Source organism: Euphorbia lathyris, chromosome 2 (assembly GCF_963576675.1).
Source record: "Euphorbia lathyris chromosome 2, ddEupLath1.1, whole genome shotgun sequence".
In the NCBI taxonomy this organism is placed as follows: Eukaryota; Viridiplantae; Streptophyta; class Magnoliopsida; order Malpighiales; family Euphorbiaceae; genus Euphorbia; species Euphorbia lathyris.
The window spans coordinates 68,647,323-68,671,934 of NC_088911.1; positions in this window are offsets into that span (position 1 = coordinate 68,647,323).

The following is a 24,612-nucleotide window of genomic DNA, read 5'->3' on the forward strand; positions in this document are numbered from 1 at the left end:
CTGTTATCTCAAGTCAGGTCCCCAATCCTAATGAACCCCTTCACCGGATCCATGTAACTGTCTAGATATCTCCATATCTAAAGCTTGTGAGATCAGCTCTTTGTTCACAATAGAAGATATTGTTACGTGCAAGTCTCAACAGTAATGTGTTAATCCCATAAACATATTACTTGACTTGGGGTTGCTTTAAGTTTATTGGTTTATTATTATAAAGTTTAGTCTCACTTAATGCTTGTATGAACACTTTATGATCACTTAAATAAACTTGGGATTTATTTTATTTAACCTAATTAGTTCTGATAAAAGATCAATTCCTTATATAGTTTAAACTTACTATATCTTATAAAACAAATGATAATGAGCGATTCATTTACAAATAGTTTATCTTCTACAACAATTGTCTATAGGACACTAAACCCCAACATCTCCCACTTGGACTAAAGCCAATTGCTCCTGAAACTAATCCCAGAAGAATTCAGATGATGATCATGAACTCTTTGGGTTAAGGCCTTCGTCAACGTTGTCCTCTGTGGGTACTCTTTCTATTCTCACATCTCCTCTGGCTATAATCTCTCTGATGAAGTGATATCGCTTAAGATAATGCATGGATCCATTATGAGACCGTGGTTCCTTTGCTTGTGCAATGGCTCCATTGTTATCACAGTACAGAGTAATGGGATTCACAATGTCAGGCACCACTCCTAGTTCTGTCACGAACTTCCTGATCCAAACCGCCTCATTTGCTACTTCTACATCTGCGATGTACTCTGATTCGGTCGACGAGAAAGCAATGCTTCTTTGGAACCCCCATTTAAGATAAACATGTATCCTATTTAGGATTTGTAATCATTATCATCTGTTAGATGACTAGCATCTAAAAATCCTTCTATTTCAGTTCTCCACCTCCATACACTAGGAACAAATCTTTAGTCCTTCTCAAGTACTTAAGAATGTTCTTGACAGCTACATCTGGCCTTGTTCAAAGCATGGCATACATGATCGAACCAATTGCACTGGCGTACGGAATTACAACCATTTGTTTCCTATCATCTTCCATTTTTGGACACTGATGATTAGTTAACTTAATTCTATGTAGTATGGGTAAGTTACCCCTTTTCAATTCATGTATGTCAAAGTGCTTCAGCACTGTCTCTATAGATATTAATCTATAAGATGTAAGCTACTTCTCCCAAGTCTTTCATAGAGAAGTTACCAGATACTTTCACCGATTGTAGCATGGCTAGATCGTTTCCCATCAATAATAGTCATCCACATATAGTACTAGGAAAACAACTGAGCTCCCACTTGCCTTCTTATAAACACAAGCCTCTTTGCAGTTTTGCTCAAAACCAAATTGTTTTATGGTTTCATCAAAACATTTATTCCAGCTCCTTGATGCTTGCTTGAGTTTATAAATAGACCTCTAAAGTTTGCAAACCTTATGATAACATTCGGATATTATTTACAGGATCAAAAGAGTAATTAACCAAACGACTGCGGATAAGGAGAGCCGTCGAAGTAGTGGCATATGAAGCAAGGCGGATCGATAGATTCCTCAACACGCCATAGATGGTCAAACACTTTGGGAGACCCACCGTCACACCTCGATACGCCCACAGAATGGCAGAGCCGGTTCCCAATAAAGGCAACTAATAACCCATTAATGTGCTAACGGTCATACTTGAATAAGATCGGTAACCGCCATTAATGAGGTATTAATGGAGACTTTCTAGTTATCCGGAGTATAAATAGCTTGCACCCCAAGCTATTGAGGTACACACTTTCCAAAACCCTACTTCATGCTTACAGTTTATTCTCATATAAGTTACTAACTTTGGCATCGGAGTGTCCCCCGCCGATCCCAACGGCGCCCCACAGGGAAGTGCTCCGATCAAGAATTCCTCACCAGTCATCAATTGGTGCAGTGAACGTGGAAGTTCTGATCACAAAAGGACTTAGTTCACAATCACAAAATGGCAAATGAAGGGCAGAACCGTTCAACCAGAACAACAACACCTTTAATACCAACTTCAGTCGGTAATCCCCAGACAAACACCAATAACCCAGATCCTGTTCATGACACTAGGGAGATGTCGCTAGATTATTTCGCCGATATTGTCACAGGTCTGGTAGAAGGCACTTACGGATCAGCTATGGCGGATCGATTGAGAGGGTACCTTGATAATCCCCCTATAGGTGGACCCACAATAGGGCACATCCCTCCGGTTCACCGTCCCCCGCCAAGACCGAGGACATCAGCTTGGCAGGCCGCCATTATCAGACCAGGTGCTCATAATGATTCAACATTCTTGCTCTCTCATCCTACAGATGTGGTTGTCACTAACCTAGAGTTAGGAAGTGCTCTGCCAACAAATAGAATACTATTTGAAGATGTACCAGAAGGAAGTCGGAGGAACCGCTGGGCACCCCCGAGAAATACAGCCAATCCAGGAATCACCATTGGAGAACCTCAGGTACCTCCAGTGCCAACTGGAGCACATGATGGGCAAGAGCAAATCAATGAGACCGCTGATCCTGGTCACCTGCAGGGCGGACGTATTGATCCAAGGCGTAGAAGGAGGACCAGATCTCGTGGGCAAAGACGATCTAGATCCCGTTCCCAGCGTAGAAGGCGGACTCGATCACCTTGCCAGGAAATATCGCTGCCCCCACCACCGGGACAGAGAGGTGGCGGTGGATGTCCCCCACCTAGAGGACTAGGAAGAGGTGGCAGACGATCACCATCAGACCCCACATCATCGTCTAGCTCCTCCTCCTCTCAACGGAGTAGATCCCACAGCAGGAGACGCCCAAGGATAGTTCAAGACTATGTAGATAGGGCAGTTTGGGCAGCCATGCTAAGGCAAAATGAGGAAAATGCGAGGCATAATCCTTTTGCCAATAGAGAGTCGCCATTCACAAAGCGGATTGAGGAAGTAGCAACAGATAGGCAGTTCAAAATCCCAAACATACCTAGCTACATAAGGGAAGATAATCCTGAGGCCCACGCAAGGAAATATAGCATGTTGCTTACAATCAACGGGGCCAGTGAGGCAGTCTTGTGTCGAATGTTCATAACAACATTGAAGGGACCGGCGTATGACTGGTTCCAATCTCTTCCGCCAGGATCAATAGATAGATGGAATCAGTTGAGTAGGGAATTTTGCTCAAAATTTGCAGGCAGCATCCCGCCGGTTGTTTCATCGCGAAAGCTTTTCGAGTTAAAGCAAAAGGAGGACGAATCTCTCAGGGACTACGTCAACAAATTCAATAAATTGTGCATTCGAGTAGTAGATGTAGACGTCCCCACAGCTGTCGAAGCAGTGATAAAGAATACAACATGCAAAAGCATGCAACAGAATCTAATCAGACACAAACCTAGGACCATCGCAGATCTGATGGAAAGATGCAAGGACTTCATGGAAGTTGATGACATCCGAAGAGAATCTGCGTCCCCTCCTAAAAAGGGGAAAAACGAATCCCGAGGAAGAGATAAGGAGAAGGAAAAACTTCCTGACTCATCCGCCAGGGGTAGACGCATGAGTTCTAGAAATAAACCGGCGTACACACCATCGTTTACAGCATTGAACGCCTCCAAGAGTGAAGTGCTGATGTGGCTAGAGAATAGCCAACATAAACGGAGCATTTCATACCCCGAACCAAAGGGCGGGGAATACACCAATACAGGAAGAAATGCCAAAAATTATTGCAGATATCATAGAAGGAATGGGCATGAAACTGATGAATGTTGGGAACTAGCCAGGGAGATCGAAAGGCTCATTGAGAAAGGGAAGTTGGACAGGTTCGTCCAGAATGACAAAAAGAAAGATGAAGATAAGCCAAAGGATGATCCAAGAAAGAAAGCCAAATGCGTTATCAATGTCATCGCTGGCGGACCATGGTACCAGCCCTCGATTAAAAAATCCAGAACAACCGCCCTTGATAGAGCATCACTTAATCACCCGTTCGCAGATATTGGCCCAGCAATTCCTCCACACGCGGATGCTCTTGTTATCACGGAGGCTCTTGTAACCCTGTACATGTAAACTAGTGGGAGCTCGTGTAAGCCTTTACATGGAAACTAGTATGAACTCGATCATTTACTTAGTATTATATCTCGATCATATTCTACTAATGGAAACAACGTAGCTATTCTGCAATTGGTCAAAATTTTGGTTATCAGATAAAATTCTCTATAATAGACTTTGGAGAAGCAGCTTATATCTTAAGGATTAAGATCTATGAAGATAGATTGAGAAAACTGCTTGACCCCTCCCAATCTATATACGTTGACAAAGTGCTCAAAGTGTTTTGCACTAGACCTAACATCACTTTTGCTTTAAGCATGACAAAGTCGATTATAGGTCAATCCGAGTGACGGTCACTAGATTGTTATCAAGAACATTCTTAAGTACTTAAAATGACTATAGGTATCTTTCGAGTATATGGAGATGATAATTTGAAAGTTGGAGACTTTCAGATACAAGTCATCAAACAGATAAAGATGACTTCACAAAATACATATTCATTCTGGACAGAGGTACGATTATCTAGAATAATTTCGAGCAGGACACCGTATCCGAGCCAAGATCAAATCAGAGTATATAGCAGCTTCAGAAGCAGCTAAAAGGAAGTTTGGAATGAAAGTTCATTACTAAACTAGGCGTGGTACCTAACATTGTTAATGAGATTAACAATAGAGTTGTTGCACAAGCTAAGGCCCCGCAGTCTCATAATACATCCAAACACCACCTCACTCGTTACTATCTCTTCCGAGTGATAACAACTAGAGTAGATGTGAGAGTTAAAAGAGCGACCATCAAAGGACTATCGTGTAGATCCATTTAAAGAAGGCCTTACCCCCAATAGGTTCATGATCGTCACACGAACACTTATGGGAATAGTTTTAGAAACAATTGGCTTTAATCCAAGTGAGAGATGTTGGGGTTTAGTGTCCTATAGTCAATTATTGTAGGATATAAACCAGTTGTAAATAAATTGTTCATTATTGTTTGTTTTATAAGATATAGTACATTTAACTATATAAAGGCATTTATCTTTTATCAGAACTAATTAAGTTCAATAAAAGAAATCCCAAAGTTTATTTAAGTGATCATAAAGTGTTCATACAAGCATGAAGTGAGACTGAACTTTATAATAAACTAATAAACTTAAAACAACCCCAAGTCAAGTAATGTGTTTATGGGATAAACATAATACTATTGAGACTTGCATGTAATAGTGTTTTTTGTTGTGAACAGAGAGTTGATCTCACAAGCTTTAGATATGGAGATATCTAGGCAGTTACGTGGATCCGGTGAAGAAGTTAATTAGGATTGGGGACCCAACTTGGGATAACATGATGGATGAATTTATCTAATGTCACTTGTTTCGCCTCAAATGGTATTAGTATGTCTAAGTAATCCTCAAACTCAAATAAACATTAATTAGTGATTCTGGATTGTAGAGTGCAATGCTTTGATTATGTGCGGGCACGATCCACTACAGGGGGAGCACTAGGGTGTGTGAGAGCAGAGTTGGGTATCATATAAAGTAATTGTAGGATAGTTAATGTTAGATTGTGCATTCATCACTCCAGATAAATATGGGATATATCCATGGCCTCTTGTGGAGAATTAACTAGAAATCCTTGCAAGGTGATAAAGTTAAGAGTAGAAATGGAGATTCACTTAACCTATCTAATCAGAGTTAATTCTACCTGGACAAGTAAAACATATGTCTTACTATATGTAACTTGACATATTCCATAGTTACAAGTTTCGTCTAAGGATATAGCTAATGAAGGATCAAATTATACTAGACCTAATATGGAAAGGTAACCGTCAGAATCAACCTGACTTCTTATCGCTATAGGGGAATGTGACGCTTCTGATAAAACAGTCTGCACACGCATTCCGTTATATGTTTAGTTTAAATAGGTTTGGTGAAAGTAATTTAAATAAACATATACGGCTAGTTGTAGTAAGAACCTAATGGGTCACACTTAGAATTAAGACCGAAGGACAGAATGATAATTTTGAGAGGGAGGACATATATGGCTGATAGCTCCCATTTGTATAGGGTTTTTAGACCTCTTTTAGTTCGTTTTGCTTTATTTCCTTTCAGTTTTGTTATCATTTTGTAGCTTTTAGTTAAAATAAGTAATTTCGAGTATTTATGGCGTTTTCTGTATTTTCAGATGTTTTTAGGCCTATTTGAGCATTCGCGAACCAGACCCGAGCCTTTTGGAGCAATTCCAGACAATTCAGGGACCGTCGGAGCACTTTTGGGATTCATCAGAGACCATTGGAGTGGAATTCGGAAGCCTAGGGACCAAAACAGAGAAAACCCCGACCGTTTTGCCCATTTGGTTGCCTATCTCGTCGAGACAGAGGCCTGTGTCGCCGAGACAGGCACTATCTCGTCGAGACACTAGGCTATCTCGACGAGACAGCCACTCGTCTCGACGAGACAGCCTCTGTCTCGACGAGACGAGGTGGGAGAGGCGTAAAAACGCCTCTCCCCAGCTGGAAACTCGAAACTCATGCCTTTTTAACACCTGTTTAACGCTGGAAACGACATTTTTATCCCCGGAGACCTAGGTTTGCTGCCTACGACTATAAATAGGCAGTTTAACTCAGTTCTTCGAGAGATTACACAGGATTATTTTCTTGTAGCCACTTTAAATACATTGTAGCTTTAGATTCGAGTTTGCATTCGTAGTTTAGATTTTATTTCCTTTGAAGAACAGCTCAAAGGGTGGAGGATCGACCTGCCTTGTTTATACTATAATCAGACGAACGGGTTTTAGAAATTCTTTCTCTTTCCCTTTATCTTAATTTACATATTAATCAAAGTATGCCTTCATTTATCCCCTTGTGCATTATTATTGTGATGAGTTTGTCTATGAGCTAATCCCCATCCAATCTAGGATGGGGATGAAATTGGTTGAATTTCTATGAATGTTTAGGGTTTAGGGTTTAAGAATTCGCTTTTGATTCGATCGGTTTATGCATGCTTTATACCTAGGTGATGTTAGGAATAGGATTTATGCTAGAATGAGCATTGATAATGATCAACTAGCGTGTTTATGTATATAATGAGCCTAATGCCTGTAACCCTGACATTAAATAGATCATAGGTAGATGAAATCCTGACCACGGAATCGTCTATACCGAATTTGCATGAACCTGACTTCACTAGAGACCACTAGGAATGAGGCTTTGTGGCTGGGCTACGACTTTAGCCTTAGTTGCCAAAGAACCTAATGCTTTGCATGACCTAGGGTATATGCCTAATCAAGCCGTCACCCGAGTGCATGTGAATAGGAAGGACAATACTGATCACATTAGTCTTTCACTTAGGGCAATTACTTTCAATCTTTAGTTGAACTTAAACCTGAACCCCCTATAAACTCATTCATAGGAATTAACCAATGGATTCCCCTTTCTAGGTTGTAACTACCATTAACCACAATCCACCTTGTGGCTAGTTTTGTTTACTTTTTTCTTAGATTAGTTATTTATTATATTTGTTTAAACACCAATTCGCTTTTTAACCTTGCTAAATAGATAGATTACCAATTGAATTTACTAATTAGGATAGTAGTCTGATAACTGGTGGTGAACTCTTGATCGGAATCCTTCCCTGCGAGGGGGCACCGTTGGGATTGGCGGGGGGAAGTTCTGATGCTAAAGTCAGTATATAGTAATAGAATAAACGATAATGACAAAGTAGGGTTAAGGAGAGCGTAAAAATGTGTACCTCAATAGCTTGGGATGCAAGCTATTTATAGTCATGTAGTTGTAACTCCTGGTAACTAGAAAGTCTCCATTAATGCCTCATTAATGGCGGTTACTGATCTTATTCAAGTATGACCGTTAGCTCATTAATGGGTTATTAGTTGCCTTTATTGGGAATCGGCTGGGCCGTTCCTTGGGCGTATCGAGGCATGTTGGCGGGTCTCCCCAGTGTTTGACCGTTGACGGCGTATTGAGGAATCTATATGATCCGCCTTCTAGATAGCTTACTTGATACGCCATGGTTTCTACGATCCTCTCTATACGTGGTCGTTTTGGTTAATTTCCCTTTCAGTCCCGTAAATAATATCTCAATGTTATCAGAAGCCCCCTCGAAGTAACATTAAAGTCCTTTAGGGCTTTTGAACTTCCTGGCGTGCCGTCAAGAGGCGTCACATTGATTATTGCTCTGTCTCGGACCATCCACCGTGCGACAGGTGTCCTGGACACACCGCTCGAGGTAAGTGGCAACCTCTCTTTAAACTCTTTCCTTCTCTCACTTCCATTATCTTTCTCATTTGCTAATTCTCCTCCGACTTTTGTCTGCATTTTTCCAGAGCCTTCCTTGTGTCAAGAACTCTTGAAGCTTCCGATTTTCCATGTAAGTTAACCTTCTTGTTCTATTTTGCTATCATCTGGTTTTTATGAGTTCTTCCTCCGACTCTACCACTGGACTTTTCGATTTGACTACTTCCTCTGAGCCTTCGTTTAGTTGGACTTCTTTTGAGAGCTCAAGTTCCTCCGAGAGTACCCCTAGTTGCGACTTATCGGAGTTGCGTAATACGGTGAGGGAGCGTAGGAATCATCGCTCCAGTTTAATTGAAAACCCGAACTCTTCCGCCATGGTAGCTCCTATTGCTCCGGCGATAGACCCTAGAACCTTTTCTAGAATGGAGGCTTCTCCTTCAACCTCAATTAGGAAAAAGAAACCTCGTGCAGAGATCACTTCATCTCGTATGAGCCCCACGGATCTTGCCGACTTGGCGGATCGCTACCCGTGGATAAAAAATTATGAGACCACATTGGCGGATGCTCACCAGCGACCCGCCTGTCCCCCTAGGGGACATCTTTCTGTATATAGGAGTCATGTTGAGAGGGGATTCCCCCTTCCTCTTCCCCGGGTGATGGGGGATATTCTGGATTTCTTTGGGATCACCATCAGCCAGCTACATCCGAATGGCTGGTTGGATGTAGCTTTAGATTATTTTTTAGCTTCTAATCTGGGGGTAACCTTTACTCCCCGGGTCTTCCGATCTCTTCACAAGCCTTCAAAACGTCAAACCGAATCTTTCATCACTTTTGTCAAATTCAAAGGCTATTCGCCCTTTAGCGATAAAATGTCAAACGTCCATCTCTGGGACGAAAAGTTTTTCTTCGTCAAAGTGGAAGAGGGCGAATCTCTTGGATTCCCGTTGAATTGGAACTTTAAGCCTCAACATATGGCTGGAGATTTGTGTCTACTAACCGATGCGGAGGAAAAGGTGGCAAATCTCATGAAGAGCATCAAAACGGATTTCTGGACATACGCCGACGCTCTAGAATTCATGATGAGTGATATTCCCCTAGTCCATCGAGTGGGGGCTGAGATTACTTACGTGAAGTTTACCCAACTTGATGAAGGTACCTTTATTCTTTCCTTGAACTTTGATTATTTTGTTGTCCCCTTGTCAGGGATTTATCTGAAGCCAGTCGCGCCCTTGTAGAGAGGCGTAAGAAGCAGAAGGAGATGGAGGCTCAGAAGAACGTGCAGGTGGCGAATCCCAGCAAGCGGGACAAAAAACGCCCTTTAGAAGGTGCTGCGACCCCCCCTAGTAAGAAAACATGGTCAGCTACTGTAGGTGGGGAGAAATTGTTGGCGAATGCTTCGAGGGCTGGGAAACCTAAGATGGACTGGTTTGGCTTCAACCAAGAGCAGGTATGGCCGCCTTATCTTTCTTTGTTCTTTGGCTATAGATTCTGATCTTTTGCTTTCTACGTGTAGGTGGTCAAACCTGATTTGGGGAAGTACTGGTTCTCCAAGTATGGTACTAAGGGGTCCTTGAGGAACGAGGCGGTCGTGAATGACTTAGATGAAGCCATTGGCCAGCTTGGAGAAGTTCAAGAGAGCCAAACCAAATTCTCTGGATCCGATCATGTCAAGATGGGAAAAAGAGATCTTCTTTCGGTAAGCTTTTCTATTCTTGTTTTACATTTTTGGATGAAAAAGTGATCTCCATACGGGAGATTTTGTTTCTAAACGGTCTTTTTACCTTGTCAGGCTTATGCTCATATGCGTGCAATGGAGGCGGATCTTCTCCAGGGAGTCGCAAATAAGGCTACTATCAATATGCTGGAGAATGATGTAGTTGTCGCTAATGCAAATGCAGCTGCTGCCATTACCCTTAATAAAAGCAAGGATGATGAGATCCGCGAGCTGAAAGATAAGATGGCGAAAGATGCTGAGGATCACAAAGCTGCCTTGGTAAATACGGAGCTTATGGCGGGTACTCGAGCGTATTATTATGGTGAGCGGATCATGGCTTATGTCAGACTCGCCTACCCAGAGATTGACTTTGTGGATCCGGAGTACGTGGTCCCTGAGGTTGAAGACGCCATCAGATATGACAAAGTGCCAAATCCCCGTGACTTCATCCGTGACCAAGTCTGGAAAGAGCTAAAAGGATCGGATGAGGAAAGCAAGCCAGTTGTCAACCTTGATGCGGATGACCTTGGCGAGGCATCCAAAGAGGCAGGTGACAAGGCGAATATAGCGGAGGTCGATGGCGCGGATCCTCAAGCGGGGAATGTTGATAAGGAAAATGAGGTTCCTTCGAAGGACACGTCTCTTGAGAAGGAACCCAAAGAAGATAATGTTGTAAACGTTTAACTTTATTGTAACTAAGTACAATTTTTGTTGAAACCTTTTGGTCCTTAATTTTACTTTTACGCTTTATATCTTTCAGCAAGTAAATTTCTTGTATTTAGGACTTATTTTGCTAGTTCAAGGTAGGTGGTCAGCCATACCTCGAATGTGAGCCTTTTTGAAGGCTTTGAAGCTTTTTATTCCTTTTGATGAAGTTAAGCTGCCTTAGGCGATCGATTGCTTCCTATCTTTGAGGTGAATCGATCCGCCACCAGGTCTTGACACTCTTCTTTGGGAAGCATGTTTGAGGATGTAAAGATCTCACGTCTGAGAAATTTTTAATCCCTCTCTGACGGCGGTTAATCATTTCCTATCTTTGAGGTAGATTGATCCGCCATCCGAGTTTGTTGCTCTCCCAACTTTGAGGAGAAGGTAGATATGCTATGACATCATTGCTCTACCATGGGAATGCTTTTGTTGCCTCCCCATTTTTGAATCTGGAATATTTATATTTCTGCAAAAAGATACTTAAGAAGGAAATCGCAAATGAAAATTTTATTGAATGGCGATTCGCCTTATTACAACAAATTGGTCTTATGTGTGAGCCTCATTAAAACCTTTAATAAGAAAAACCTCGTGGGATAAAAACTTACTAAAGGAAAAAGAGTACTCAAGACCTTGGTTACATTTTACTCTCTGGTGAAATACTTGCGGAGGTTCTGAATATTCCACGTCTGTGGCAGTGTGTTCCCCTCCATGTCTTGAATCTTGAAGGTGGCGGGTCCAATCTTAGTGACTATCTCGTATGGTCCCGTCTAGGTGATTCCCAACTTTCCTTTGCCCTCTGTGGATTGAATTTTGTCCGCCTTTCGGAGCACTAGGTCTCCCGGATTCAGATCCACGAGCTTGATGTGTCTATCATGGTAGGCTGCAACCCTCTGCTTGTAGGCGGCAATTTGTGCATACGCTTTTTCCCTTTTTGCCTCCAGTTGATCGAGACTTTCCTCAACCTTTTATCATTCTTATCCTCGCAATAGAATAGAACTCTGTCGCTAGGGACCTGAATCTTTATGGGGATCACAGCTTCTACGCCATAGGAGAGGGCGAACGGCGATTCGCCCGTTGCTGTCCGAGGAGTGGTTCTGTATGCCCATAGGACATTCATCAGCTGATCCGCGCACTTTTTGCTATGCTCCCCCAATCTCTTTTTTATGCCTTTGATGATTGTTCGATTTGTAACTTCAGTCATTCCATTGGATTGAGGGTAGTACACTGAGGTGAACCTGTTCTGGATGCCTTGACTTTCACAAAATGATCTGAACTCCCCATAATTGAACTACGTCCCATTGTCAGTGATAATTGTGTGGGGCACTCCGAATCTTCCAACGAAATTATCTCTTACAAACTCGACCATTCGCTCTGCACTTATGGTGGAACAGCTTCAGCTTCTACCCACTTCGTAAAGTGATCAACAATTACCACCACGTATTTCCTTTGTCTCTTGGTAGGAGGAAAAGGACCGACAATGTCGATACCCTAAATGGCAAAAGGTCGTCCCTTGATGATGGGCTTTTGTAGGTGCTTAGACGTGTGAGATTCATTTGCATGAACTTGGCAATTATGACATGACTCTACCAACTTCTGAGCATCAAGTTCCGACGTAGGCCAATAAAATCCAAACAACCTGCACTTTTTCAGAATGGAGGCGGATGCTTCATGGGCTCCGCAAGCACCTTCATGTAACTCTTTGAGAATCTCATGTCCCTCTTCTGTCGTAACACACTTCAACTAGGGTTGTCTAAAAGATTTTCTGTACAGGTGATCATTTATTATGGAGAAGTATGCTGCTTTTCTTACCGTCCGCCTGGCTTCTTCTTTGTCTTGAGGCAAAGTTCCGTCTACGAGATACTGCTGGATCGGCGATCTCCAATCTCAGACGGCGGATGTAAGAAGAGCTACGACTTTTGGGGCGAATGCCGGTCTAGTTTTCACCTCGAATGGGCATTGCAGGTCCGCCCACTGATCCTTGCTAGAAGCCAGTTTAGCCAGGTGGTCCGCTTCTGTGTTTGATCCTCGAAGCACATGGACTAACTCCCATTTGGTTTCTTTGATTTCCAGGTGGTTTAATAGCTTTTTGGCCTCCTCTACATATTTGACCAGAGTTTCATCTTTCACATCAAAGTTTTTTATTACCTGGTTGACCATCAGCTTGGAGTCGCTATAGATCACAACCCGCTCTGGTGTAATCTCCTTCAACAGGCATAGCCCCAATATCAAGGCCTCATATTCTGCAGCATTATTTGTTGTGGGAAACGCTAGCTTCGCAGCATAATGTAATTTGATGTAATGGGGTCCTTTGATCACTATGCCTATTCCTGCACCTTCTGCTGAAGAATCGCCATCAGTGTACATCGTCCATTCCTCCACTTTTGGTTTAGGAAGATTCACGCCCTCTTCAGTGAATTCGTTCACAAAGTCTGCCAAGACTTGGCTTTTCAAGGCGGATCTGCCTTCATAACGAACGTCAAATTCGCCCAGGCGGATTGCCCACTCTATCAACCTCCCTGAAGTTTCTGGCTTTTGTAATACCTTCCTCATGGGTATGTTGGTGCGAACGATGACTGTATGAGCCTGGAAATAGGGTCTAAGGCGAATCGAGGTGGTGACCACGGCTAATGCCATTTTATCCAATCTTGAATACCGAGTTTTGGCATCTTTTAGGACTTTGCTTACATAATAGATCGGGTAATGTTGGCCATCTTCCTCCCTTATCATGACAGTACAAACTGCTTTGTCAGTGATAAAAACATACATGTATAGACTCTCACCTTCCAGGGGCCTGCTCATTAAAGGCGGTTCTGAGAGGACGCGCTTGATCCCTTCAAAGGCTTGCTTACAATCTTCATTCCACTCGAATGCTTTCTGTTTTTTAATCACTTCATAGAAAGGTTGGCATCTACGAGCAGAGCATGGGATGAATCGGCCCAGTGATATGATCCGCCCGTTGAGGCGTTGCACCTCTCTAACATTCTGCGGAGCCTTCATGTCCAGTACAGCTTTGATTTTATCTGGATTAGGACCTACTCCCTTCTGGCTGATCATATATCCCAGGAACTTTCCATAAGTTGCCCCGAAAGTGCACTTCTCAGGGTTTAGCTTAATATTGTGATGGCGAAGGACTCCTAAGACCTCCCTTATGTCCTCCGCATGCCTCTCCATGGTGGTGCTTTTAATGATCATGTCATCCACGTAAACTGAGAAGTTATCACCCTTTCTTCCTTCAAATATCTTGTTCATCATCCGCTGGTAAGTAGCTCCAGCATCCTTGAGCCCAAAAGGCATGACCTTAAAGCAATAGGTTGTCTGGTAAGTTACAAAGGAAGTTTTAATTCTGTCTGATGGCTCCATGGGGATCTGATGATAGCTCGACTTCACATCTGTGAAGGAATATATGGCGTGTCCTGCAGTCCCATCGACTAGAATATCGATGCAAGGCAAAGGGTAGTTGTCTTTGGGACAAGCCTTATTAAGGTCCGTGAAATCAATACACATGCGGTATGATCCGCCTGCCTTCTTAACTAGGACCACGTTCGCCAGCCATTGCGTATAAATAACTTCCTCGATGGTGTCTGCCTTTTTCAGCTTAGATATCTCCTCCTCTATCACTTTCTGTCTCTCTGGACCATGATTCCTTCTCTTCTGAGCTATAGGGACCGCATCTTCGGCGATATTGAGTTTATGAGTGATCACATCTGGACTGACCCCTGTGAGGATCTCATCCTTCCATGCGAACACGTCCTTTGACTCGAGGAGAACCTTCGTAACACCATCCTTAATCTCAGCTCTCAACCCTTTGGCGATCTGCACTTGCTTTCCATCCGTAATGAGGAACATTTCTGTATCTCCAAGGGTCGTTGTAACAAGCTCATCCTCTTCATCATCCTTAGACTGTGGGCGAATCGATAAGGATGCCGAGTATGTCTCTTGAGCAACTTTCTGATTCCCATTGATCATTACTCCTCCCTTGGCCGTAGGGATGTACATCGTCAAATGGCGTATTGATATGAGAGCCGCTACCTCTGAGATAAAAGGTCACCCCAAGATGATGTTATATGCCAATTGACCATCCATGATGGAGAATTCCAGATCTCCCATCCACGCCTGATCCTCATCTGCTAACTCACATTCTAGCGTCACTTGCCCCTTTGTCTGGATTGTGTGGCCTATTACCCCCAGGATGTCTACGATGGTGGTCTCTATCTGGATAGGATCAACCTTAAGCTTGGCGGACGCTTCTCTAGTGATGACATTGCATGAACTGCCAGTGTCTATCATCACCCGCTTCATTTCCCATCCTTCCACCATCATGGTGATGACGAGAGCATCTACATATGGAGGGATCGCTGGACCAATATCTGCAAATGGGCGATTGAGTGATGCTCTGTCCAGAGCGGTAGTTCTCACCTTTTTTTACTGTAGGCTGATACCCTGGTCCGCCAGCGATGACGTTAATGACCCCCTTAGCCTTCTTCTTTGGATCATCTCTTGGTTTATCACCATCTCCTTTCTTGTCACTCTGGATGAACCTGTCCAGTTTTCCGCAACCTCATTAATTTGTTACTGACCCACTTGCGGTCCAGTTTGCACCGGAGGGACTCGTGGTCCGCCAATAGTGATTCCTGGGTTTGTTGTGTGCCTTGGGGGAGTTTGATCATTCCTTCGACTTCCCTCTGGTATGTCCGGAAATAACCTTCTATTTATTGGTATATCACTTGTGAGCTCTAGATTAACGACCATTGAGTCTGTGGGTTGAGAGATCAAGTACGCCGAATCACGAAAGGCTCCAGGTCTATAAAAGGTAGCTTGCCATTGGGATGTGGTCGGTCTTGGCGGACGGCGGTTCAGAGGGGGAATGGTTCCTATTGTAGGTCCACCTACATCATGGTTCTCTAGATAGGCCCTCAATCGTCCCGCCATAACAGGCCCATGCATACTCCCCGCTACATCTGCACAAATTTCCAAAAAGGAATCTGGCGACATTTCTCTTTCATCATGGCCGATTGGCTGATCAGGATCAACACGGTTGGCGCTTGTCTAGGGATTAACTGAAGGCGGCACTGATTGTGTTGTGGCTCCAGTTGAGGGGTTAGACCCTCCACTTGCCATGTTTGTGATTGTGAACTAAGTCCTTTTTGGATTAGAACTTCCATGTTCACCGCACCAATTGATAACTGGTGGTGAACTCTTGATCGGAATCCTTCCATGCGGGGGGCGCCGTTGGGATCGGCGGGGGGAAGCTCTGATGCTAAAGTCAGTATATAGTAATAGAATAAATGATAATGACAAAGTAGGGTTAAGGAGAGCGTAAAAATGTGTACCTCAATAGCTTGGGATGCAAGCTATTTATAGTCATGTAGTTGTAACTCCTGGTAACTAGAAAGTCTCCATTAATGCCTCATTAATGGCGGTTACTGATCTTATTCAAGTATGACCGTTAGCTCATTAATAGGTTATTAGTTACTTTATTGGGAATCGGCTGGGTCGTTCCTTAGGCGTATCGAGGCATGTTGGCGGGTCTCCCCAGTGTTTGACCGTTGACGGCGTATTGAGGAATCTATGTGATCCGCCTTCTAGATAGCTTACTTGATACGCCATGGTTTCTATGATCCTCTCTATACGTGGTCGTTTTGGTTAATTTCCTTTTCATTCCCGTAAATAATATCTCAATGTTATCATAGTCCTTGTGGTTCGATCTCGTGCTTAAGCAATGTATTACTTGTTGCGATAGGATACACTTGTCCTATTTATTGTTATATACTTTACGAGCATCAAGTTTTTGGCACCGTTGCCGGGGACTATTGTAAATTTTGATTAGTTTACTTTTGATTGGTATATTTGTTTGTTTAGCTTACCATGAACCGACGTTCTCGGAGTCATTCTCCGTTACGGTTTGATCCTGATATAGATCGTCTTTCTCGCAAGTTAAGGAAAGAACGCCAGGCAGCCTTGCTTAGATAAAGAGCCGACGAGAACTTCAACACAACAATCCCAGAGGAAGTTTATGAAGAGGAACCAATGGCAGACAGGTCTATTATAGAGCTGCTCAAGGCAAAGAGGCCTCCTGCGACCTCAAGCATCCATGATCCCGAGATCGCGGCGGCTTCCTTCGAGATCAAACCGGCAATGATACATATGATCCAGAACTCGGGTCAGTTTGGTGGGGATTACCATGAAGATCCCAATGCACACCTCAACAAGTTTATGGAGTACTGTGGCACCTTCAAGTACAAAGATGTGACACCTGAACAGGTTTTCATGAAGCTGTTCAAATTTTCTCTGAAGGATGATGCTGCGGACTAGCTAAGTTCACTTGCACCAGGTTCTCTCACGGATTGGGATGTCACAATGGCCGCATTCTTGGCCAAGTTCTTCCCGCCATCAAAGACTGCACAGTTCAAGAGCGATATCACTTCGTTCCGGCAGTTTGAGAGTGAGAACCTGCATCTGGCCTGGGAGAGATTTCAGAAGTTGTTGAGGAAGTGCCCCCACCACGGTTTCGAGGTGCACCATCTTGTTGACGTGTTCTATTCAGGTATCACCTCTACTGATCAAATGGCTGCATAATCAGTTAGCTCTGAAACTACTAACTTGATCTTTTTCTCCTCCGAATAATAGTGGATATCAAATATGGCATCTACTTTTCTCACCCATTCAAGATATAAGTCGGGATCACTTTTTCCTTGAAATGACGAAATTTTCATCTTGATGGTGTTCAGATTACTGTTTCCGATGTTTCTCTTAGAATGAGAACTTGATTGTTCTTCCTCTGAATCATCTTTTCGATTAGGATGTGTAGGTTTCTTTCTCTCCAACTTCACCCGTGAAAGTTCATCCTCTAAGAGAGCCATTGCTGCTTCCACTTGTCTAAATTTCATACCATATGCTCGATACATCTCTTTTGGCTTCTTATCTTTGAAATCAATAAAATCTTCCTCTTCTGACATGATGTTAGTTCGGACAAGATAAAAATCAGAATATTCACAACGATTCATTGCTCTCTTATATTATATTGATTGATCTCACCTTAATATTTCCTATCCACACCTAACCACCCTATCCCCATTACAACCAAAGGGAAAGAGCTCTTGATTGCTTTTAGGTTTGGAACAAAGCAGTGAAGTTTTGACAACTTTATAAGCCTATAGGATTGAGCAAGTATGCCTAGACTGTTGAGTGCTTAAACTTTCATTACCTTTAAACCCATTTGAGTGATTGAGTGACCACTCTGTGAGACATTTTGATTTGAATTGGCTTTTTCTTCTTCTTTTGCATTTTGGCTTGTTTGAGCGAATTCTTGGTTAAAATTAAATTTGTTTGTTCTGATATCTAAAAGCAAAAACATGGTTTCTAAACCTTTCTTAGTTGATGGTCTCTTCTTTCATTGCCTTGTTGCTAGTTTAAATTGTCTTTCATACTAGAATTACCTACCCAACCCGTTTCTTTTATTGTTGCTAAGAATGAGTTTTCCTTTTCTTGAAGACAAGCAAAGATCTAAGTGTGGAGGTATTTGATATACGTATATTATACCTATTTTACCCCTCCATTCTCATGATTTAATTGGATAATTATAGCTATTATTGAGAATTTTTAAGTGATTTTTTTATAGATTGGAGAAAGAGGACCTTGGTAGATCACTTGTGCTTAATTGGAGTGAAATTGATATTTTGGATGAGCAAAACGACCAAAATGGAGAACCAAGTATCAAAGAGGAATTTGGAGAAAACATATTCTTCTTGTTCAAACGTCACTACCTGTTCGGTGGAAGAGTTCATGATGTGCGCAAGAAGAAAGGAGCGCTTAAAGGAGAAGAACAACCAGGAATGAGTGAGAACAATGGGTCGGGTGAAGTGTAACGACCCGGTCCGGAGTGGGTAGCACTGGGATAGAAGGACTGAGCAAGGAGCGACCTTGAGGGATGGCGATGGGGGTAGGAATGAACTGAATCCCACATCGGAAAGGGAGAGAGTGACTAGGGCTTATTAGTAAGATAAGAATCCAATACATGCAGACATGTTTTAAAGATGTGAGGCCCAATGTGTTGGAATTGGGCCAAAGTGGATAATATCTACATGGTACTGGACCAGAGTGTTACAATTGGTGTCAGAGCCGACTCTCCACGTACGATGTGTGGTTCAGGGATGAACCAGGCGGAAGCTGGTGGGCCTGTAACGACCCGGCCCGGAGTGGGTGGCGTCAGGGTAGAAGGCCTGAGCAAGGAGCGACCCTAAATGATGGCGACGGGTGCAGGAATGAACTGAATCCCACATCAGAAGGGAGAAAGAGTGTGACTGGAGCTTATTAGTATGATAAGAATCCAATACATGCAGACACATTTTAACGCCGTGAGGCCCAATGTGTTGGAACTGCGCCAAAGCGGATAATATCTATATGGTATTGGACCAGAGTGTTACATTAAGCATGAATCCAAAATATGGATTATTAATCTTTCCTGAATTCCAAAGATACATTTCCTAAAGAAGAATTAAATGTGCTGCAAAACAACCATTATTTTGGAAGACAATAATACAACATCGGCTTTCTGTCTGTGCATCAGACTTCTCTCTGTCTATACAGCAGACTGCTCTCTGTCTGTCAGACCATATCTTGAATATTTTAATGTATCTAGAACAATGATTTTTGCTTGATGTTTAGGCTATTTAAAGAGCCTTCTTTTTGTTTTGATCATTCAGATTTGACATCTAAATCTTTAGTGTGTAATTTTGTTTCTAGTTATTTTAATGCATTGTTTGTTCCTTCATTATTATTTTGTCTTGCCTCATTCAATTATGAGTGAGTAATTTAATTAACATGCAACTGTGCAGGCATATATAAAGGAGCAGGTTTACTTCCCTCTAAATTCATTAAGTATACTTACCTTGGCTATTCAGTGAGTAATTAGCGTTAAATAAGAGTGGCTAACCTATTTCTTAGTGGAGCAATTACGAGGAGACTCTGTTTGTGAAACTGAACTTTCACCAAACACATATAATTATCAAACGGAGACATAATTGATTATATGTTAAGGGTTTTAATTTTTTAATTAAATGCTTTCATATTCTTAATGCTTAGAGATATATTAATCTCAATGAGACTTATTTTAATTGTTTTTAAAAAACGTTGGGAATAAAGGACACATGACTCAACCGATTTCCGTAAAAGATACCTTAAGCCAAAGTTGTTTCTACTTAATGAACAAGGAGCGAAGTGCATGTTCACTATCATTTCTGCGCATGTTGTATGCCTTTTTATTTTATCAACTCAACACCAACTCAATTTAAGTAATCATTTACTCTTTAAACTTGACTGTGCTCAACTTGTTAAGTAATCATATTCAACTGTTTTATCCTTGTGGAGACGATAATTTACTTACATTTTATTACTTGTACCTAGTGCACTTGCTAGTGTTCACATTTTAGGACAACACACAACCACCATATAGTTTTCTCGGGCGGATCGATAAAGTCACATGTATCCAACATGTACCTATATTGACAATTGACTTAACAAGTACTATGGCTAGTATGAACTACTACCATATAGTTATCGAATATACAAGTCTATGGTCCTACATGATTAGGATAGATTTGGGTTTTACAATTGTCAATCAATGGATTCTCTAATTATATTATAGAACAAGATATAAATAAACTAGATTAATGCTTTTATTAATATGACACAAATAATGTATCTATACAAGAAGAATCAACGCATAATACAAATACAAGAACCAATGTCTATGAACTAGGGCAACCAACATTCTAAGGCTACATTTGGACAAGTTTGTAAATTATGTAAATCCTTATACGGTCTTAAACAGACCGACCGTCAATGGAATAAAGAATTTACTTCTCAGCTTATTGTGTTTGATTTTAAACAAACACCTTGTGATCATTGTCTTTTCACTTATAATCATTCCGATATATTCCTAGTTCTTATTGTTTATGTTGACGACATCCTTCTTATAAAAAATTCTTCCTATGCTATTCAAAATGTCAACAAATCATTTACATTCCTTCTTTACCATTAAGGATCATGGCCTCGCCAAATACTTTTTGGGTATTGAGTTAGCCCGAGACACCACTGATATTTTTTCTCCCAAAGCAAATACATTTCAGTTTTATTGTCAATTATGGGACTCATAACAGCTCATCCTTTCCCTTGTCATATGCACAATGTTCTAAAAATCGGTCGAGGCAACCGCTTAGACGGGATTTTTAGAACACCATCTCGATTTTCTCAAGTCGGGCGGCATAAATTGGCTGACATATTTTTGGCTACCTAGGCGGTCCCAGAAAGTCCTAGACGGTCCTAGGAAGTCTTAGACGGTCCTAGGCCCCTAGCGGCCCCAGGTGGATCTTTTGAAAAAAATTGCCCTTAAATTTTATGTCAATTTTTTAAAATTTTAAATAAAATATTAAATAACAAAAAACTAAAAAAAAAGACCTTAAACTATCAAATGTATTTTAAGAATATTAATTTTTTTTACACACTTTGTTATTAATGTTATTTTGTTAACCCATTTTTTAATTTTTTTTAAGGACATTAATGTAAATAATATTAAAATATATATGTTTTTCTATCCTACATATTGATATTATGATATTTACATATTATAATTTATATATTTAATTGTATTTATACAATGTTTATATAATGTTTATTTAATTAAAAATAAAAAATACAAATCCGATTAATCCTTAAGAGCCATGTCCACCGACTAGCGCCTAACGTCTTTTAGAACCTTTGTCTATGCAACCCGGTCTTACTCGTCCTGATATCAGTTTCACTGTTCAAGAACTCAGCCAGTTCATGACCACACCTTGTACTCATCATCTTAATGTTGTGTTTTACTTTCTACGGTACCTCTCCACTATGGTTTATTTTATAGTGCTTCCGTTGATCTCTGTCTTACTTCTTACTGTGATGCTGATTGGGTCCGTTGTAAAATGTCTTGTCGATCAATTAGTGGTCACTGAAGCCGAATATCGTAATATGGCGAGTACGAGTTGTGAACTCAAATGACTTTCTTACTTACTCCGTGAATTTCATGTTTCTCTCCATTTACCCATTCCCCTTCATTGTGATAACAAAGTCGCTATTTATATTGCTTCCAATCTAGTTTTTTTACCAATGTAGCAAACACTTAGATGTTGATTGTTACATCGTTCGTGAACTTCTTCTCTCTGGATTTCTTTCCAATCCACACATTCCCTTCTCTTTGTTTTTTTCTTCCCAAGCCGAGTCTTGTTTCATCACAACCTCCATCTTAAAGGGAGTCGTAAAGTATATAAGTTATTGTTTATATAAGGGTGTAATTATAAATGTATTATAGAGTAGACTGTTAGGTATAAATACAAGAAGATGTGTTGTTAATAAAGATTGAGAGATTATATTTTTTTATTTCAATTTCTCTCTCTCATGAAAAAAGTGCAGAAGAAGGTAATAATAAGAGGGAAAAAAACTAGATCTAATAATTATCATGTTCGAGTCGTGTCATTTCGGGTTCGTGTTAAAAAGAGTATACTTAAACCCAAAAAATTTCATGTTAACCTATTCGGGTTAGTGTCGATTTCGTATCGTGTTTTCGAGTTACATGTAATTTTGTAATTCATATATGTAAATGATAACTTTTAAAAATATAAGAAGTTATGATATTAATTTTAAATACTTTATGTAATTTTTAGATTAGTATATTAATACTTGTTGAAACACAATTTCCACATTGATTTTGATTATGACAAAAATATTAAATTAAAGGGTTCAGATGCAAAAATACCCCTAACGTTTTGGGTCAGGAGCAATTTTACCCATAACGTCTAAAATGGTGTAATTTTACCCCTAACGTTGGAAGCTAAGAGCAATTTTACCCTTAACATTGATAAATTGGGTCAATTTGAGAAATAATTCATCAAACTATCTTCTCATGAATCTTATCATCTATACTTCACACGTGCGTCATTTTATCAGTAACAAATCACAAACATATGTTGGGATGTGAAAAAGCATAAAATTAAATATACTGTCTTTTGTATGAATTAGACAAAAAAAAATCAAAAAATTTACCGAATTTATAAATATTAATCTCAAATTCTATTATTAAATTACAAAAAGCATGAAATCAATTTTTTTAGAACGAATTAATATGCAATTGGTGCAAAATAAGGAACAAAAATATCCGTGTCTTATAATAGTATCTGAAATTGACTCAAATTATCAACGTTAGGGGTAAAATTGCTCTTGGCTACAAACGTTAGGGGTAAAATTGCTCCTTACTCAAAACGTTAGGGGTATTTTTGCACCTTAACCCTAAATTAAATTAAGGGAAAAGTACAAAAATAAACCTTGTGGTTATACCTGTTTTCGAACAACACCCATGTGGTTTAAAAGTTTGCAAAATGGTACCATGTACTTCATTCCGTTAGCAAACATATACCAAATTGACTAACGATGTTAAAAGTCATAGGGAAAAGAGTTAATTTCGTCCTTATATTTATTTATTTTATAAATTAACTCCTCTTATTATCTAATTATCACAAATAAACCCCAAAATAAAAAAAATAAACATCAAATACATCATTTTCTCATTCTCTATTTAATTTCTTATTTTTGTTCTTCTCTCTCTCCTCTTTGTTAATTTCTCTCTCTAAAATCAATTGAATTTACATCTCTTTCTAAATCTAATATTTAATTAACTTACTTAATATCATAAAACAACCATTATCACACAATCCAATTTTGAGTTTCACATCACATAAAGGGGAATGAATATTTTATTTTCTCTTCAACACTATGCCCGCTTGGAAGAACATCTGCCTCAATTGCTTCTTTGTGCTCATACATAATTGGAGGATACAGCCTCAATGTTTCATAAATTGCTGCCTGCAAATACACTAACTTGTTCACCTTTCCGTATTCCAAAAACTCTCCGGTTTTCGTTGGTGAAATTGATTCCAGTTCTTCTCTAATCTTTGATTTCGCTGTCGGGTTCTTGCCTAGAAGCCAAAACAGCCAAGAGAGTGAATTTTCTCGTCCTGCAAACATAAAATTGAGGATGATATCTTTTAGAAACTTGTATGTGAAATTAGATCCCTCAACTTCTTTTAGGAATTTCGTCAGCAAATCAAAGCTCTCTTCATCCTCATCTTCATTGACTAAATGTGTTCTTTTCCTTGTGATAAATTCATCTATAATACGATCCATAATTTCGGAACCGAATCTCATATTCTTCTCTTGTCCGCAACCTAACCACCTCTGCAACTTCCACAAAAATGGAGGCTTTACATGTCTGTAAAAAATAGCTTCCTCAACATAATCCATCCCCCAAAAAAATTCAACTTATTTGAATTCCCTGTTGAGATAGTTCGGATCATAAGTAGTCAAAACCTTAAATGTAGTGTCCATTGTGAACTTCTGAATCAAATCTTGTAAATCAACTTGTAGACCATTATCAGAAACATGTTCAAAAAGTGGGAACGGTTGTTTCTCAACCTTTACACTTACAATTTTCATCAGAAGTTTGCGAAAGCGATCTTGGTTGATGACAGAAGTAGCAGTCTTTCTCTGAAATCTCCACATGTCGGAATCAGCATTTAAAATCCCATCTCAAAAAACTTGGAACATTTCTCTGAAGTCAGGACCTTTTGGGTAATTTTTGAAATGGGTTCTCATAATGTGCTTAATGTTGAGCGGATCAACGGTGCAGATCATGTCCATGTCCATAAGCCATGGACTTTTGAAGGAAAAAGTGCCTTTGGTTGTAGCTGCTAATTTTGAACTCCATTGATGGAATTGGTGGAGATTAGCTGCAAGTTGAGGAATATTTCCCAGCAACTCCATTGAATTTACATGGTGAGAGATGTAGTTTTACATTTGGATTGTGTAACAATGGTTGTTTTATGATATAAAGCAAGC